At 39.9% G+C, this 18,040-nt stretch overlaps 1 protein-coding gene across 2 annotated transcripts in view; it reads right to left on the bottom strand.

Moving 5' to 3' along the window:
- The window catches only part of kcnt2a (potassium channel, subfamily T, member 2a), a 1,051,023-nt gene that overhangs the window by 315,036 nt on the left and 717,947 nt on the right, over positions 1-18,040 (bottom strand). The window lies entirely within an intron of this gene.

Below are 18,040 nucleotides of genomic sequence, written 5' to 3' on the forward strand. Positions count from 1 at the left end.
TAACAAATTTGTTTCTGCTTTTTATATTTGTACTGTAATAAAGTAAGATGGTTCAACTGGGTTTCCAGTGAATAAATTTTTGTTGTCATCAAAATGGGAACTTTACTCTTCAGTTCTAGGGGAGCCAGAAGACATCTTGTCCAACCACAGATGAGAAGTGCTCAACTGCATAAACAAGTGATTCTTGTTAGAATCAATGATAAACCCCGTCAATTGCACACGGTGTACTGAAGTATTAGTGTGATTCCACAAGGTAACCATGTTTATAGGGAATATGCTGATAAAATATGCATCTCCTGAACTTTCAGTCTGGAATAAAACATAGAACATAACAGCATGGCATGTGATGGCCTTTTAACCTACTCCACATTCAATCTAACCCTTCTATCTTATTTATTCCATAACCCTCTATTTTTTTTTTATCCATATGCCTGTCTTAAATGTTCCTTAAACGTTTAAGTCTCTTAAATGTTCCCTTCGCGTCAGCCTCTACACCACCTACAGCACTGCATTCCAGGCACTTACAACTCTGTAAAAACACATGGCTCAGACATCTCCCTAAACTTTCCTCCATTCACCTTAAAGGATGTCTTCTAGTATTAGCTGTTACCACTCTGGGAAAAAGGCACTGGCTATCCACTCCAGCTATGCCTCTTATAATCTTACACCCTTCTATCAATTTGCCTCTCATCCTCCTTCACTCCAAAGAGAAAAGCCTTAGCTCACTCAACTTTTCCTCAAAAGATATATTTTCTAAACTAGGCAGTATCCTATTAAATCTCCACTGCACTTTCCCTAAAACTCCCAATGCTGATAATGAGGTGAGCAGAACTGAACACAACACACCAAGTGTGGTCAAACCAGAGTTTTATAGAACTGCAATGTTATCTCGTGGCTCTTGAATTCAATCCCCCAACTAATAAAGGCTAACACACTATATGCCTTTTTATCATTCCATCAACTTGTGCAACAACACCTGCCACTTTTTTGCCAACCCTGCATCTTGTCTATATCCTGTTATAACCTACCACATTATCCACAACTCCACCAACTTTGCGTTATTTGCAAACTGTTTAATCCACTTTTCTACTTCCTCATCCATGTCAGTTATAAAAATTGCAAAGAGCAGGATTCCCAGAACAGATTACTGCACATCATTGGTCATGGACCTGCAGGCAGAGTATCTTCCATCTATCACTACCCTTTGCCCTCTATGGGCAAGCAAATGCCAAATCCATACAGCCACATTTCCATGGATCTCATGGCCTTATGACTTTCTGAATGAGTGTACCATGGGGAACCTTATCAAACATCTTGGAGTTTTCCTGAATCCTACTTGCCAAGGCTTTCTCATGTACCCTTCTAGTTGTCCCAAGTTGCTACTTAAGTTGCTTGCTTCTTACCTTATAACATTCAAAAGCCCTGTCTGATTTTTGCATCCTTCCTAAACCTTCAGTATGTTTCCTTCTTCCTCTTGATGAATTGCCAGATGTTCCCCATTGAAAATAGATTGATTATTCTTAGGTTACCAGAAGTATTCTTCCTTCTGTGACTTCTGCAAAAGTCTAAGATTATATTCTGGCAACACTCCAATAAATCACCCTTTAGACAGTACCCATTCCAAGGAGGTGCATTTTCTATGTTGAGCAGTGATAAAATGCTTCTTCATCATTTTTTTTTTCATTTTACTTTCTCTAATAGCTCGACCTTTACCATAAACAAACAACACCTCCATTTGCAAAGGGAAGTGTACATCGATATTTCAAGTTCAAGCCAAACTTGCTTCCTCTATCAGAAGACTTAGCTGAGTTGCTGATCAGATGTGTTGATGACTGAATCTCCAGTGCATTCTGGACTTCCACACTGCAATGCACAAGCTTGGAAGTAGGCCACACATTGACTGAGTCAATGCTGTTTGCCTGCAGTTCTCTCCAGAATGCTGATTGGACAGAAGCATGGTCAGAAATATTTTCTTCCTCTATATAACAATAAATTTTGTATTGCTCTCTGAAGAGTAAGCAGAGGTGATATGCTCTGCATGATTAGGAAGTAGCTCAATAGGGAAGAAACAAAGACTCAGTGATTTCTGCTGCACAATTTCTCTTTCTCCTTGTTGGTTGCAACCAGGCACGACCTCAAAGGGGTCTCTGGCATCCAGCATCAGTGATTTCATCTGGTAAGCTGCAAAGCTGATCACATCAAAGAATTTCACTGACAGCAAACTACAAGGTAAAAAACAACAATTTTTATCTATTTTATAGAACACAAAATAAATATTGGAACATGTACCTGAGGTTAAGGTAGGTGTTGAAATGTCATAAGCAAAATTTAAAATGTCAACAAAATGTTCCTATTTCCCTATATTTTCCCAGTCATGAAGAACTCTTAGAAAGGGTTGGTCTACTCCCTATGGAGCAGACATACCACATTTATTTACACAGTTATGTATTCCAGAAGATGAAATCAGATTTATTTCAATATAATGATAAACACTGATTTGCAATTATTTCTCACTGCAAATCCCTCGCCAATGAACTCGCCAAGGTAATTGTAAGTTAACAGTCCATTGAGGGACACGTCACAAGCATTGAGTATTGATTTGTAACATTGCTGCTCTAGTCTCCCTTATATCTCATGAGCAACAAGTGGTCTGTTACATTTGATTTTTGTCATTTCATTATGATTGTAAGAGTCTTAAAGGAATTTTTAAAAAATGAGATATTTGCTAATGGAACACTGAAATGGAGCTAAAATCCTCTGCATGAATAGTAGTTATACTGTCAATATATCTGATTAATAACAAATAAATTCTTTAATCTATATCTTAATTGACATTGAGGTACAGACAGATAAGTACAATACAGAAGGATTTGCAGTCAAAATAGGATGAGCCATTGCTACTTACGCAGTGCACTTCACCATACATCTCATCAAGAGAAGTAAGCATAAGGAAATAACTAAACAAAGCCATTAACCATCACCTATATTTGGAGAAAGAAGCAGAATTATTTAAATATAATTCTGAAAACAAGTGGATTGCCCACCTGCACCAGATAATTTTCCAGTTTGATGCAGATCTGGTCTCCCAGCTAGAGGAAGAATCTCATTAAGATTGAAACGGTGCACAGGAGATTCAGAAGGACGGCACATTGATTGGAAGGGTTTAGTTATAAGGACAGGCTGGAGAGACTAGGGCTTTTTTTCCCCCCATAGGAGGCAGAGGGGTAACATAGAGGTGTATGAAATCATTAAGGGCATTAATATGGTGAATGGTCACAGGCTTTTTGCCAGAGTATGGATTTCTGGTAAGATGGCAGCACATTTGGTCACAGCATCTTCTACAGGGTCAACCAGAGATATTATTGTTGGTTTTTAACCTATCTTTGACAATTGCAACATTCTGCTGGACATTAAGCAATTGAAGTACAGCAGTCTACCCTATCAGCAAGTTGCTCATTGACAGGGAAACTGAAAGAGCTGGACTTGGTGCAGATTATGCAGCTACCTGTGTCAGAGAGGTGTCAGTGCATGAAGGAGGTGAGCAGTCTAACAAAGAGTAATCATATAGTCACCTTTCTTGTGATTAAAAGACCCTGGTGGACATTGTTAATGTGGAATGCTTCAGGTCAACTCACTGTTGGTGGTAATAGTGAGAACTAGACCTCAAGCTAGAGTATAGCCCGTTTGCAGCCACCCAGGAGAGACGCGTCGGAGTTAGTGCGCTCCACCAGAGGCATTGTGGCGTGGCATCCACTCTAGAGTTAGTCCTGTCCCTGGTGTTTAATTCTATTGGACTGAGGTCAGAAAATGATATCAACTCTGGTTCATCCTTGGGAGCAATTTCCAAATGCCTGAAGGTACCACGTTCATCTGTACAAACAATAGTACGCAAATATAAACACCATGGGACCACGCAGCCGTCATACTGCTCAGGAAGGAGTCGCATTCTGTCTCCTAGAGATAAACGTACTTTGGCGTGAAAATTGCAAATCAATCCCAGAACTACAGCAAAGGACCTTGTGAAGATGCTGGAGGAAACAGGTAGACTAGTATCTATATCCACAGTAAAATAAGTCCTATATCGACATAACCTGAAAGGCTGCTCAGCAAGGAAGAAGCCACTGCTCCAACACTGCCATAAAAAAGCCAGACTACAGTTTGCAAGTGCACATGGGGACAAAGATCTTAGTTTTTGGAGGAATGTCCTCTGGTCTGATGAAACTAAAATTGAACTGTTTGGCTATGATGACCATCGTTATGTTCAGAAGAAAGAGGGTGAGGCTTGCAAGCCAAAGAACACCATCCCAACAGTGAAGCATGGGGGTGGCAGCATCCTGTTCTGGGGGTGCTTTGCTGCAGGAGAGACTGGTGCACTTCACAAAATAGATGGCATCATGTGGAAGGAAAATTATGTGGATATATTGAAGCAACATCTCAAGACATCAGCCGGGAAGTTAAAGCTCAGTCACAAATAGGTCTTCCAAATGGACCATGACCCTAAGCGTACCTCCAAAGTTGTGGCAAAATTGCTTAAGGACAACAAAGTCAAGGTATTGGAGTGGTCGTCACAAATCCTTGACCTCAATCCGATAGAAAATTTGTGGGCAGAACTGAAAAAGCATGTGCAAGCAAGGAGGCCTACAAACCTGACTCAGTTACAGTTCTGTCCAGAGGAATGGAAGAAAATTCCAGCAACTTATTGTGAGAAGCTTGTGGAAGGCAACCCAAAACGTTTGACCCAAGTTAAACAATTTAAAGGCAATGCTACCAAATACTAACAAAGTGTATGTAAACTTCTGACCCACTGGGAAAGTGATGAAATAAATAAAAGTGGAAATAAATCATTCTCTCTACTATTATTCTGACATTTCACATTCTTAAAATAAAGTAGTGATCCTAACTGACCTAAGACGGGGAATGTTTTCTAGGATTAAGTGTCAAGAATTGTGAAAAACTGAGTTGAAATGTATTTGGCAAAGGTGTATGTAAACTTTTGACTTCAACTGTATGCTGTAAGTGCATAGGGCTCCCTAAAGTAGCTGTTGGGAAGTGATAGAGTATTAGTTATGATAATTTAGTTTGTGATTAAAGCAGTGGCTCTGGTATAGTGATGAGATGGGAGTTGGGGTGAATGCCAGAACCAGAAACATCCATTAACAGGCCCAGAACATTTTCTTTGACAGACCTGCAATACACCTGGAACTGAAAGAGCCTACTCTGCTTTGGATAGAGCACAAGGATAAAAAGGAAGGACTGTCAAAATAAGAATCTTGCTGGAATTTTCAAATTGTTTCCACTAACTAGCATACAGTACTGTGCCTTAGGCACCTGAGGTTTTTTTAAATGGTTTCAAATAGTATGGCCTCCTCAGAGTCCTAATCTCAGCAACATTGAGGCTGTCTGGGTTTATCTGGAGAGACAAAGCAAGTGAGACAGCCAAAGTCTGGAGAAGAACTGTCGCAAGTTCTTCTATATGCTTGGAACAACCCATCAGCCAGTTTTCTGATAAAAATGAACAATGGTGTACCAAAGAAAATTGATGCTGTTTTAAAGGCAAAGGGTGGTGACACCATATATTGATTTGATTTAGTTTTTTTTACTGTTTACTGCTCTTTATAGTAATTTTTTTGATATTTAGAAACTTTAATTTCCTTATTTTTCAAAGCATCTTTGCTTTACAGAATTTTTTTACATCTACCTAAGACTTTTGCACAGTCTGTACAAGAGCCATTAAAAACTAACAACCAAGCTAAATATAATAATTTTTAGTGTATGTTCTCTGTTATAAGTCTTCCCATTATTCAGAGCTCCTTGATTTACAAGTTACAGAATAAAGCTTGCTCTGATCTACCAATAAAAATCAGAATTTCTTTAGCTCTGCAATACACAATGTTCTAACCTCTATGCAAATTTGGATTCTGAGTCACTTTAAACACACAGCATAGAATCAGGTTTCCTTTTGTTCTCGTGTGTTATCAAGTTACCTCAATACTGAATTGTGTTTAAAAATGTTTTCCGTACTGATTTGTAGGTAGAAAAGATAATCTTCTATTTCTCAATTGTCTTTTTTAATATAAACAATCATACCAGGCCATGTGATGACCAGGGCACATTGTACGAGCTAAAATAATTTAGGAAAAAAATGAAATATTATGAGACAAGAGAAAGCTATTTTCCAATTTAATGTTCAATCATAGTAGACAATAGATGTCTTGAACAAGAATACTGGATGAAAATATTGTCAAAATTAGTCATTACTACAATAATAGTAGCATTCACCCAATGTCACTATTGAATTTTAGTCATAACTATGATTACAAACTACATGGCAGCAGTTTTATCTTAAAATAACAAGCCCCAAACTAATCATTTTTCACAATTTTGCCTGATTTTGTTCCCCTCTTCTCCATACTACACTTTAAATTTGAGACTCAATGTGGAGCAAACTCCATAGGTCTTTAATTCAAGATAATCACCTGATTTAAATTTGCTGAATGAATTAATGTCACCTACAGATTACTGACAACAAATTATACTCCACACATAAAGTCAAGTTTTCTAGAGGACTAGCAGAAAGGATTGACGAGGTTATTGATATGCATGTGCTACATGATAAACTTGTCAGCAGAATCTAATGCAAGGAGCTAACAAGGTTGTAGCAGTGTGCAAAAGAAAAAACAAAAAGCAATAACTAGGCTGAAAGATCTGTTTATAAGATTGGAGAAATGTCTCCTGCAGACAGCATTAGACCCAGTCTTTTATGGGAGAAGATGAGCTGACTCAGGGTTTTGCATAACTAAGTGATTGAAGATTGTAGAATGAGACATTTAAATATACAGTACCACAATCATTGAGTTTGTAAATGGAGACTAAAAACAGTGCACTTATTGCTGGTTTTATAATCCATAGGATAGATCTCATTTGGGCCAAAGATATTTACCAGAATAAGAGTAATGAAAGGTGAGGTTTTCCTTCTTGTTAATGTAACCCAGGTTAATTAAACCCAAAATTGTAATGTTAGAAAGTTCTACCTGTGGATGGATAAAAATGAGGTTTACTGATTTAAAAAGAAATCTGAAAAAAAACACTATGCGAGGGAGGGGCGGGCCGGACACAGGAAGGACAAGGAGAGAAATGCAGCATCAATTAGAAGCTGAAGACATAAACTGTTAAGAGTGGAATTGGTAGTGAGTATCTTTACTCGATTAACATGAAACCCCTGGAGGAGAGACAATAGCGATAAAAAATTTATTGAAGCTACAGCTATAACGAGACAATATCCGGAAAGACGAGTGTCCAAAATCCCTACCGTGTAGTTGAGATTAATTCTGTAAAATCATACCAAGGCATTTGGTCAAGTTTTGTAAAAGTCTGTAAATTGACATGCTGTGGAAGATCCATCGAACCAAGGTGGCGAGCCACCCAGATGAAGAACCAGCATGGGAACAAAATGTGTAATAACGCAGTGGATTTAATAAGTTTGGTTGGATGTATGGTTATCTTCATTTGAAGAATCCGAATTTGATTTTCTGCGAGAACTGATTACTTTTGCAAAGACTTTGATAAGTTACTGAATGATTTACTTGGTTTAAGTGTTGTGATGTTGGAGAATTGTCGTGAAAGGAATTAAACTGTGTATATATAATTTTTTGAATTTGAATTTGAACTTATAGATACACTGCCTGGAACTGAAACTGAAGTTAACACTAATACTTGAGAAAAGGAAATATATATGATTTCCTAACTAATTATGGATAAGTAACAAGGAAAGTTTAGTCGTAAACTTTTAAATAGGGAATAACACCAGATCTAATTAGTTAGAGAAATTGGAGTAACAAAGGTTATTCTAATGAATATCACTGATTCTAACTAAACAGAAATTTGGCTTTTGTTGATATCTAAGATTTGAAACCTAAATAGAATATTTGAATTTTGAATTGTTCTTGCTCATGTAAATATTTTGTACATTTTTTTTCTTATAAACAAAACCTTATTTCCAGAAGTGTGCAGTTTCTATTCACTGTCTCCTTCAGATACCTGGATTCTTCTGATGGCGTATTAGCACCTAGTGTAATTTGATTTTCTCTAAAGAGTGAGACAACTCATCACACACGATAAGACTGGTGCTACACAGGTGTTACATTACGATTTGACCAAAGTGTGGAAGAATAACAGATTAAAAGTTATTATATAAAATAAACATTAAAAGCAATATGTTACCCCTGTACATGGTCTACAATCATTTTAAATGGTCTTGGGACCAAAGTCAAAAATAGGAAACATGAGGCCATGGTCTTTGACTACTGGCGCGACTGAGCCTCTGTTGCCTGAGGTCTAGCTACCTAAAAGTGCAGGTCTTCCATTCAGAGAATCAGTACATGCTGCAAAGTTGGCTGGAGCTAGATCCAACAAAAATTGGTGCTCCTTCTTAATGACTACCAAGAACCTAATCATCAAGTGCAAACAACAGGAATTCTGCAGATGCTGGAAATTCAAGCAACACACATCAAAGTTGCTGGTGAACACAGCAGGCCAGGCAGCATCTCTAGGAAGAGGTACAGTCGAAGTTTCAGGTCGAGACCCTTCGAAGGGTCTCGGCCTGAAACGTCGACTGTACCTCTTCCAAGAGATGCTGCCTGGCCTGCTGCGTTCACCAGCAACTTTGATGTCATCAAGTGCAAAGTGCTTTTGGTTTTATTGTACAGTATGTAACAGAGGTGTTGCCCATACCTCACTCCTGCATCGTGACAATCACCAACAGCATCTTTGGCTTCTTTCAGTGGTCCAAGTTGTATGATGGGCTTTAATTCACATGTTTCCAGGAAAGACTTACAGTCATATTGCCCTAATGGCCACATTGTGTGCAGCTTTAAAAAACTGTGTGTAGAGTTGAAATATGCAATCACAAAGAGTCACTACTTGCTGAGGTCCTACCTATTCCTAGTGCTGCAAAGATAGGCCTGGCCTCATTGCTGTATAGTGTTCCATTGAGTTGGATCTTGCCACACTACCTACCTTTAGCTGAAATGTTCCTTCATGTAAACACCTTTTCTCATCAAAACAAGTCCATCAGTCTTTCATCAGCATAGAACGTTTTCATAGAATCATAATACAGCACACTACAGGCCCTTCAGCCCACAATGTTGTGCCGACCCTCAAACCCTGCCTCCCATATAACCCTTCACCTAAAATTCCTCCATATACCTGTCTAGTAGTCTCTTAAACTTCACTAGTGTATCTGCCTCCACCACTGACTCAGGCAGTGCATTCCATGCACCAACCACTCTCTGAGTAAAAAACCTTCCTCTAATATCTCCCTTGAACTTCCCACCCCTTACGTTAAAGCCATGTCCTCTTGTATTGAGCAGTAGTGCCCTGGGGAAGAGGCACTGGCTATCCACTCTATCTATTCCTCTTATTATCTTGTACATCTCTATCATGTCTCCTCTCATCCTCCTTCTCTCCAAAGAGTAAAGCCCTAGATCCCTTAATCACTGATCATAATGCATACTCTCTAAACCAGGCAGCATCCTGGTAAATCTCCTCTGTACCCTTCCCAATGCTTCCACATCCTTCCTATAGTGAGGCAACCAGAACTGGACACAGTACTCCAAGTGTGGCCTAACCAGAATTTTATAGAGCTGCATCATTACATCACGACTCTTAAACTCTATACCTTGACTTATGAAAGCTAACACCCCAGAAGCTTTCTTAACTACCCTATCTACCAGTGAGGCAACTATCAGGGATCTGTGGACATGTACCCCCAGATCCTTCTGCTCTTCCAACCTACCAAGTATCCTGCCATTTACTTTTTACTCTGCCTTGGAGTTTGCCCTTCGAAAGTGTACCACCTCACACTTCTCTGGGTTGAACTCCATCTGCCACTTCTCAGCCGACTTCTGCATCCTATCAATGTCGCTCTGCAATCTTCGACAATCCTCTACACTATCCACAACACCACTAACCTTTGCGTCATTTGCAAACTTGCCAACCCACCCTTCTACCCCCACATCCAGGTCGTTAATAAAAATCACGAAAAGTAGAGGTCCCAGAGCAGATCCTTGTGGGACACCACTAGTCACAATCCTCCACTCTTAATGTACTCCCTCCACCACGACCCTCTGCCTTCTGCAGGCAAGCCAATTCTGAATCCACCTGGCCAAACTTCCCTGGATCCCATGCCTTCTGACTTTCTGAATAAGCCTACCATGTGGAACCTTGTCAAATGCCTTACTAAAATCCATATAGATCACATCCACAGCACTACCCTCATCTATATGCCTGGTCACCTCCTCAAAGAACTCTATCAGGCTTGTTAGACAGGATCTGCCCTTCACAAAGCCATGCTGACTGTCCCTGATCAGACCATGATTCTCTAAATGCCCATAGATCCTACCTCTAAGAATCTTTTCCAACTGCTTTCCCACCACAGATGTAAGGGTCACTGGTCTATAATTACCTGGACTATCTCTACTACCTTTTTTGAACAAGGGGACAACATTCACCTCCCTCCAATCCTCTGGTACCATTCCCATGGACAACAAGGACATAAAGATCCTAGCCAGAGGCTCAGCAATCTCTTCTCTCACCTCGTGGAGCAACCTGGGGAATATTCTGTCAGGCCCCAGGGACTTATCCGTCCTAATGTATTTTAACAACTCCAACACCTCCTCTCCCTTAATATCAACGTGCTCCAGAACATCAACCTCACTCATATTGTCTTCACCTTCATCAAGTTCCCTCTCATTGGTGAATAACGAAGAGAAGTATTCCTTCGCTCACTTCCACAGCTTCCAGGCACATCTTCCCACCTTTATCTCTAATCGGTCCCACCTTCACTCCTGTCATCCTTTTTTTCTTCACATAATTGAAGAATGCCTTGGGGTTTTCCTTTACCCTACTCACCAAGGCCTTCTCATGCCCCCTTCTTGCTCTTCTCAGCCCCTTCTTAAGCTCCATTCTTGCCTCCCTGTATTCCTCAATAGAGCCATCTGATCCTTGCTTCCTAAACCTCATGTATGTTGCCTTCTTCCACCTGACTAGATTTTCCACCTCACTTGTCACCCATAGTTCCTTCACCCTACTATTCTTTATCTTCCTCACCGGGACAAATTTATCCCTAACATCCTGCAAGAGATCTCTAAACATCGACCACATGTCCATAGTACATTTCCCTGCAAAAACATCATCCCAATTTTCACCCACAAGTTCTAGCCTTATAGCCTCATAATTTGCCCTTCCCCAATTAAAAATTTTCCTGTCCCCTCTGATTCTATCCTTTTCCATGATAATGTTAAAGGCCAGGGAGCGGTGGTCACTGTCCCCCAGATGCTCACCCACTGAGAGATCTGTGACCTGACCCGGTTCATTACCTAGTACTAGATCTAGTATGGTATTTCCCCCTAGTCGGCCTGTCCACATATTGTGACAGGAATCCGTCCTGGACACACTTAACAAACTCTGCCCCGTCTAAACCATTGGAACTACTCAGGTGCCAATCAATATTAGGGAAGTTAAAGTCACTCATGATAACAACCCTGTTATTTTTGCATCTTTCCAAAATATGCCTCCCAATCTGCTCCTCTGTATCTCTGCTGCTACCTGGGGGCCTATAGAATACCCCCAATAGAGTAACTGCTCCCTTTCTGTTCCTGACTTCCACCCATACTGGCTCAAAAGAGGATCCTGCTACATTATCCACTCTTTTTGTAGCTGTAATAATATCCCTGACCAGTAATGCCACCCCTCCTCCCTTTCCCCCCCTCTCTATCCGTTTTAAAGCACTGAAATCCAGGAATATCGAGAATCCATTCCTGCCCTGGTGCCAGTCAAGTCTCTGTAATGGCCACTGCATCATAATTCCATGTATGTATCCAAGCTCTCAGTTCACCACCTTTGTTCCTGATGCTTCTTGCATTGAGGTACACACATTTCAGCCCTTCTACCTTACTACCTTTACACCGTTTATTCTGCTTCTCTTTCCTCAACGCCTCTCTATATGTTAGATCTGGCTTTACTCCATGCACTTCTTTCACTACTCTATCGCTCCGGGTCCCATCCCCCTTGCAAATTAGTTTAAACTCTCCCGAATGAGGGTCTTGCAGAAGGTCATAATGGATACCATGGTCTGTTTTTCTGAGCAGGTGGTCAAAACCTTTTGCAGAATGCCCCATCACCAGATGTCACCTAGAAGCACGAACACGTACTTGAGGGGCAGTCCACCTCAGATCTTTCCAGCATGGTAGAGCCATGCTGCCCTCAGGATGACTGAGAAGAGGATGAGACAATCATCCACTTCTTTGTAGACTGCATATTAACGAAGGAGTTCTGCGAAAGGATGCCAGAGTCCTTGTCAAGGTGTGCCCTAAGCTGCTGCATAGCAGGTGACTCTCTGATCGATGAGCTATTTCCAGGAGTGCATACTAAGACAAACATCAAACACTGCTGGAAGATCATTAACTTGATGAAAGATACACTTTGGTCTGACCAAACTCATTAGTCTTGCAATAAGTCCTTAAGGAATGTTGCCGACTGGAAAACTCCAGAAAAGACTGTAATGAGGTCCTGCTGCCAGTCCATACTGAGGGTCTGGGCCAGTTCAACAGCCTCACAGATTTAAGGGTATATTGTTCGAAGAGGCCACATGTGTCATTATGTATATGTCAAAATATATTAACCACTGGCAAGCACATTGTGGGAGCAAGATTTGATAAAAGTGAAAGGGGCCGATTGGAACATTCTGCGCACCTGAGATTGAGGTAATTAGGCATTTTGCAAGCACCAATAAAAGGAAGAGCAGCTATTGTGGAAGTACCCACTTTAGAGTAAAGGCTTTGAGTCAGAGGCTTCAAACGAGGGTGAAGGCTAACAGGTTTTTGTTAAGCTTATTTTTTTCTTTGTCTATTAGTTCCTAACTCATGTAGTGAGAACGTGTCTAGGGTCAATGTTGTGTTCTTCATGTCAGATGTAGGAATTCTGGGAGACCTCCAGTCTCCCTGGTAACTACATCTGCATGAGTTGCATCCAGCTGCAACTCCTTGCAGATCTTTTTTTTAATTTCAAAATATACTTTATTCAAAAATAAAATTATATACAATAAACCATTCAATGACTCTCAATCCTTTACATAACGTTTCCCTTGTGGTCTCTATGTATCCATACTCCTTGCAGATCATGTCAAGAAACTTGAGCTGCAGCAGTATGAACTACGACTCATATGTGGAAGTGATAGATAAGATATGAAGAGCATTTGTCACCCTTAAGCTTTAGGAGGCAGCTAGCTGGGTGAATGTCAGGAGGGAAAAATTGAAAAGGCAGACAGTGGACAGTAAACCACCCCTCCCCCCCCCCAACACACACACGCACGTTTGTTTCCCTCAGTAACAAGTATAATGGTTTGGATACTGTTTGGGCGGGGGAGAGGATGATATACCAGGCGAAAGCTGCAGTGACCAAGGTCTCTGGCACTGAGTCTGGCTGTGTGACTCAGAAGGAGAGTAGAAAGGAATGCAGCGGTGACAGGAGAGTCCATAGTTAAAGGAGCAGGCAGAAGATTGGTAGATGTGAATGAGATACCTGAATAGTATGTTGTTTCCTAGCTGCCAGGTTAAGGATCATCTCACATCAGATCCACAGCACTCTAAAGTGGGAGGGTGAACAGCCAGAAGTCATGGCACATATTAGTGCCAATGACACAGGTAGGGAAAAGGATGAGGTCCTGAAAAGAGAATATAGGCAGCTAGGTAGGAAGTTGAAAGGCAGGACCTCAAGAGTAGTAATTTCTGGATTGCTGTCTGGGCCACACACCAGTGTGATAGGTTTTACGAACAGTTGAAGAGGCATCAACTCGTTAGGAATAGTCAGTATGGCTTTCTGAGGGTAGGTCATGCTTTAGGAGCGTGACAGAATTCTTTGAAAATGTGACAAAGCACAATTGATGAAGGTAGAGCTGAGGATGTGGAATACAGTGGATTTTAGTGAGGTGTTTGATAAGGCTCCCATAGTAGTCTCAAGCAGAAAGGAGGCATAGGATCCAGGGATACCTAGCTGTGTGGATACAGATTCTGCTTGTCCACAGAAGGCAGTGAGTGAATTCTGCTTAGAGGTTGGTGACTGAAGGACCAGTTCTGTGCTGTAATGTTTTATGATGAAAGACTATATGTGACAACTTGATAACATTATAAATGTATAGACTTGATGGCATTATAAATGCAAAGAGAGCTTGTTCTGTTGTATTTGTATATATTTTTGTGAATAAAATTTATTTTTGAGAATAAAAAGGAAACGAAGTAGACATTAAAAGGTCTTTTTCATCTGGCCAACTGCTCCAAGAAAATGGCTATTAGGGGAAGGCCAAATGGTGGTCAGTGATGAGCCATTTTGGCTATTCCCAAATGACAAACATGCTGCCAGTGAAAAAATAGGATGTAACAAATCTATTTTAGTGTCAGAGTTAGACAGGATGTAAGAAGGCCTTCTGGCCCAACTTCCCATGCCAACCAAGCTGTCTTCTTGCACTGGCCCCATTTGCTTTCACTTAGCCAATAACTTTCAAAACGTTTTGAGCTCACCGTACACCCCATTATCACCCTGAGCCTTATTGTCTCCCCAGACAGCACTTTCTCTATAACTGTTGTAATGAAATGATCTATATGAAGGGTATACAAGATGAATTTTTCATTGTACCTCAGTGTCTGGGACAATAATAATAAACCAATTGCAACCAACTATATACTGATCCAAATGCTGGAAACTGTACCAGCCACAACCATTTCCTTTGGAATTCTCATTCCATGTACCTACCACTCTCTGTGTGAGGGAGGAAAAAACCTTGTCTCTCAGGTCCCCTTTAAAGCCTTCCCTTCTCATCTTAAAATTCTGACCTCTAGTTTTAAACTCCATGACCACGGAGAAACAAGACTGTGACAATCTATTATATTTATGCCCTTCATAATTTTATAAATCTCTAAGATTACTCCTCAGCCGCCTTCACTCCTATCCCAAACAATAAAATTTCTCCTTCAGTCCCAGCAACACCTTTTTTACACCTTCTCTAATTTCATCACTTCTTTCCCAAGTATAGAAACCAGAACAGTACAATATATTCTAGGTGCAGCCTCACATCATCTTGCTGATGATATGAGACTAAGTGGAAAATGAACTGTGAGGAGAGAGCAAACAGCTTGCCAAAGAACCTAGACTGGTTGTGAGTAGGCAGGAAGCTGCAAATGGAGATCATTGTGAGTCTGTAGACTTTGATAGTAAGAATAAAATGTAGATTTTGTTCCCCCGTAAGATGAGAAACGCAATAGTTCGCATACAGAGGGTTTACTGCCCTGGTTTGCAACATGCAGTGGAAAACAAAGGTAAAATGAGCAAAGTAAAGTAAGGCAAATATTGTCTGGTTTTTAGAGCAAAGAGAATGGATTAAAAGCGTTAAGTGAATCTTATTGAAATAGTAAAGGGATCAGTAAGGACACATTTGACTAATACATGTAGCTTTGACTTCTATACTGGAATAGGATATACCAGCTTTGGAGTCACTCCAAAATAGTCTGACAGGATAGATTCCACAAAATGTTCTGTCAAGGTCACTTGGCCATAATTCACTGTTTAAAAGACTAACAAGTAACCTAGTTTTGAGATGCAAGATTCTGAGAGAGACTTAAAGGTTTAATGACAAAAATCTTTCTTCTGGCCAAAGAGCCTTACATTTGAGGACCTATTCTCTAGCCAAAGGTTTGGCCATTTAGGATTGAGAAGAGGTGAAATTTATTTAAGAAGATGGTTACAAACATTTTGAATTGTCTATGTTAGAACATATTAAAGATAAATGGTTTGGGGAGATGGGGATTAAGCAGGAAAAGAGATCATCTACCATCTAAGTGAATGGTGGTAGAGCAGATTCATTGATCTGTAATGCATACTCCTGCTTCTATTTCTTATAGTATGAACACTGAAGATGTCTGTTATGGTACCTTAACTAATTAGAAAATGTCAATTATGTTATAAAATACTATGCATTTGACTGTGCAATATTTTTGTGGGCTTTGGTCAGACTCGTATAATATTCAACTGTTTTTCACACTTTGAATTAAGTTGAGGATGGTGAGGATCCTGGAGACTGGTTGTGAGATTCCTGTATTACTTAAAACTAACCTCCCTAAACCTTTAGAGAAGATGTATTGGGACATAAAAACAGGGAAGAAATACATTTAAATTAAATGCTGCACATAAATCTTGAGGCACTAACCTCTGCTTCATGCTGTTGAATGAAATTAAATTTTATACTAAGCTGTCATGGACTTCACTTAGTTTTATTAATGCTGCAAACAACAGATAAAATCCTGCCACAGTACTGAGGAAAGTAATTGTTGCAGTATATTGCATTAAAAATTTCAATATCATTTAAAATTGTATTAGTAAAATATAACAGAATACAAAATATAATTGATTGACATATCTTTCTTCCCATCTTTTTAGCACTGAAGTAAAATTTGATTGATTACAAGCTGTAGGGGTATAATGTTGGTAAAAAGTTACTGCAGAATGGTTCATTGCAAAACCTTAGTAACTGAATTCTTTCATTAAATTCCAGTAGTACATTCATCGTCAAATATTGTATACAAATAATTTTAAGTACGTTTTACAACACAAATTCCAAGGACCTGTGGCACATTAGGTTTCAACTTTGACATTCCCAGTGGATATAATTCCTTGTTTATCTGTAGCTTTCTTTATTTAAAAGACAAGGTGCTTAATTACACCGAAGAAGTAATTCCCAATTCTCCTTTTTGATTAAATTTCAAGTTTAACCAAACACTGTTGCTGGCCGAATCAAAGATGGTGAAGAATCAGCATTTAGCTGGGAAATTAAGAATTTGGCTCAACAGTGTCACAACAACAATCTCTCACTAAATGTCAGCAAAATCAAAGAACTGACTATTGACTACAGGAGGAGGAAACCAGAGGTCTATGAGCCAGTCCTCAGTAAGGGATCAGAGGTGGAGAAAGTCAGCAACTTTAAATTTCTTGGCATTACCACTTCAGATGACCTGTCCTGGTTCAAGCATGTGACTGCCATAACAAAGGAGGACCAGCAGCACTTCTGCTTTCTTAGAAGTTTGCACAGATTCAGTATGTTGTCCAGAACCTTGACAAACTTCTATAGGTGTGCAGTGGCGAGTATACTGACTGGTTGTATCATGGTCTGGCACGGGAGCAAAACCCCTCCCTGCCATAGAGCACTTACAAGGAGCGCTGTCGCAGGAAAGCTGCATCTATCATCGAGGAATCCTCCATTCAGACCATGCTGTCTTCTTGCTGCTACCATCAGGAAGGGTGTACAGGAGCTTTGAGTCCCACACCACCAGGTTCAAGAACAGTTATTCTCCTTCAACCATCATGCTCTTGAACCAGAGGGGATAACTTCAATCACCCTAATACTGAAATGATTCTACAACCGATCGACTCACTTTTAAAGACCCTACAGCCTGTTTTCTTAATATTTATTTATAATTCTGTTTCTTTTTATATTTACACAGTTTGTTGTCTTTTGCACATTGGTTGTTTGTCCATCTCTGCCATGTGTGGTTTTTCATTGATGTATTGTGTTCTGTTATGCTTAATATGAATGCCCACAAGAAAATGAATCTCAAGGAAGTATATGGTGATATATATGTACTTTGACAATAAATATTCTTTGAACATAAGTCTTTGAATGAAGAAGCTTATTTTCATGCTTTCATAAAAGGTTACTGAAACAGGACTTATCTTTAGCACATGTAAATACAAACCTTGGCCAATACTTTCAAAGATTCAGGGTGTAAATCCACCTCTGCATACTTAACAAGCTGTGACTTGCATAGAAGAAGAAGAAGAAGAAGAAGAAGAAGAAGAAGAAGAAGAAGAAGAAGAAGAAGAAGAAGAAGAAGAAGAAGAAAGCCCTTAACTCCAATTGGAGTCATCAGGACGCCATCATGACGGCGTTTTTTTAGCAAGCTTTTGTACTTTTACGAGGCTGATTTGCTAGCTCAAC

This window comes from Mobula hypostoma, chromosome 12 (genome assembly GCF_963921235.1).
Source record: "Mobula hypostoma chromosome 12, sMobHyp1.1, whole genome shotgun sequence".
NCBI classification, from domain to species: Eukaryota; Metazoa; Chordata; class Chondrichthyes; order Myliobatiformes; family Myliobatidae; genus Mobula; species Mobula hypostoma.